We start from the raw sequence: 2,883 nt of genomic DNA, 5'->3' as shown, positions 1-2,883 counted from the left end.
GAGGTTGCGGTGAGCCGAGATCGCACCATTGCACTCCAGCCTGGGTAACATGAGTGAAACTCCGTCTCAAAAAAAAAAAAAAAAAAAAAAAAAAACTCAAAAAAAAAAAAAAAAAAAAAAAAAAAAAAAAAGATTTATGCTGTTGTTTCCTTCTAAGAGTTATGTGAGTCAGCATGTGTATATGATGTGAGGTAGGGATCCAACTTCATTCTTTTGCATATGCATATCTAGTTGTCTCAGCACCACTTGTCAAAAAGACTCTCAGTTGGGCATGGTGGCTCACGCCTGTTATTTCAGCACTTTGGGAGGCCAAGGTGGGCAGATTGCTTGAGGTCAGGAGTTTGATACTAGCCTGCCCGAAATAGCAAAACACTATCTCTACTAAAAATACAAAAATTAGCTAGGTGTGGGGGTACATGCCTGTAATCCTAGCTATCTGGGAGGCTGAGGCAGGAGAATCACTTGAACTCGGGAGGTGAAGGTTGCAGTGAGCCAAGATCATGCCACTGTGCTCCAACCTGGGTGATGGAGTGAGACTCCGTCTCAAAAAAAAAAAAAAAAAAGACTCTTTATTCAATGGTCTTGGCATCCATATACCATGATTTGTGGTTTATATGTAAACTCTCAATTTTATTTCATTGATTTATATGCCTATTCTTATGCAGAACCACATACTTTGATTACTGTTGCTTTGTAGTAAGTTTTAAAATCAGAAAGTGTGGGCCAGGTGCAGTGGCTCATGCCTATAATCCCAGCACTTTGGGAGGTGGAGGTGGGAGGATCACTTGAGCCCAGGAGTTCAATACCAGCCTGGGCAACATAGTGAGACCACATGTGTACAAAAAAATGTAAAAATTAGCCAGGTGTGGTGGTGTGCTCCTGTAGTCCCAGCTACTCTGGAGGCTGAAGTGGGAGGGATTGCTTGAGCCCAGGAGTTTGCGGCTGCAGCGAGCTATGATGGCATTAACATACCCCAGCATGGGCAACAGAGTGAGACTCTGTCTCAAAAACAAACTGTGAACAAACAGAAACAGTAGGTCCTGTAGTCCCAGCTACCTGTGAGGCTGAGGCAGGAGAATCGTTTGAACCCAGGAGGCAGAGGTTGCGGTAAGCCAAGATCATATGACCGTACTCCAGCCTCGGTGACAGAGCGAGACCCCATCTCAAAACAAACAACAACAGCCAGAGATGACATTGGATCTGTACATCAACTTGGGAAGTATTGCTCTTCGTGATCATTACTTTTACACATCAACTTGGCTAGCCTATAGTACCAGTTATTCGACTAAGCACCAATCTAGATGCTGCTGTAGAAGTATTTTGCAGATGTGGTTAATTTTAGTTGACTTTAAGTAAAGGAGACCATCCTTGGTAATCCGAATGATCCTAATTAATCAATTGAAAGGCATTAATAGCAAAACTGTAGCCAGGTAGGGTGCCTCATGCCTGTAATCACAGCACTTTGGGAGGCCGAGGTGAGAGAATCACTTGAGCCCAGGAGTTCGAAACCACCTGGGAGACATAGGGAGATCTCATCTCTTAAAAAAAAAAAAATTAGCCAGGAGTGGTGGTACACATCTGTGGTCTCAGCCACTTGGGAGGCTGAAGTGGGAGGATCACTTGAGCCCAGGAGGTCGAGGTAAGAGTAAGCCATGATCATGCCACTGCATTGCAGCCTAGATGACAGAATGAGACCCTCTCTAAACGAAAAATAAAAAGCATAACTGCAAGAATCCCACTATGGGTGAAGCTTTAGTTCCTGCCCAAGAGTTTCCAGTCGGCCAGCCTGCCCTACAGATTTCGATCTTGCCAGCTCCCACAATTGTGTAAGTCAATTTATTGAAATCTCTCTTTGTGTCTCTGTCTCTCTCTACAGATAGATAGATGCTCCTCAATTTACGACAGGCTTATGCCCTGATAAATCCATTGTAGGTTTAAAATACTGTAAGTTGAAAATGCATTTAGGCTGGGAATGGTGGTTCATGCCTGTAATCCCAGACCTTTGGGAGGCTGAGACGGGTGGGTCACTTGAGGTCAGGAGTTCCAGACCAGCCTGGCCAACATGGTGGAACCCCATCTCCACTAAAAACACAAAAATTAGCCAGGCATGGTGGTGCCCCCTGTAATCCCATACTCAGGAGGCCGAGGCATGAGAATCACTTGAACCCGGGAAGTGGAGGTTGCAGTGAGCCATCGCACTCCAGTCTGGGCAACAAAATGAAACGGTGTCTTCAAAAAAAAAAAAAAAAATGCATTTACTAATACGTAACCTACTGACGCTCAAAGGTTAGCCTAGCCTACCTTAAACATACTTAAAACAATACATAAGCTTACAGTTGGGCAGTAACATCTAAAAGCCTGTATTATGATAAAATATTGAATATCTCATGTAATTTACTGAATACTGTACTAAAAGTTAAAAACAGAATGCATGTGGCCGGGCGTGGTGGTGCATGCCTGGAATCCCAGCACTTTGGGAGGCTAAGGCAGACGGATCATGAGGTCAAGAGATCGAGACCATCCTGGCCAACATGGTGAAACCCAGTCTCTACTAAAAATAAAAAAAAATAGCGAGATGTGGTGGCACGCACCGGTAGTCCCAGTTACTCAGGAGGCTGAGGCAGGAGAATTGCTTGAACCTAGGAGGTGGAGGTTACAGTGAGCCGCGATTACGCCACTGCACTCCAGCCTGGGTGACAGAGCGAGACACCATCTCAAAAACAAAAAACAACAACAAAAACTACAACAACAGCCCCAGAATGGTTGTAAGAGTAGTTCAAGTACAGTGTTTTCTGAATGTGTATCACCATCATAAAGCCAAAAAAAATCACCGAACCATCAAGTCTGGTACCATCTGCAAATGTATATATCTTCTCTCTTTCT

The sequence above is a fragment of the Cebus imitator genome, unplaced genomic scaffold (assembly GCF_001604975.1).
Source record: "Cebus imitator isolate Cc_AM_T3 unplaced genomic scaffold, Cebus_imitator-1.0 Scaffold122, whole genome shotgun sequence".
In the NCBI taxonomy this organism is placed as follows: domain Eukaryota; kingdom Metazoa; phylum Chordata; class Mammalia; order Primates; family Cebidae; genus Cebus; species Cebus imitator.
Note: the sequence above shows the minus strand (reverse complement) of the source record.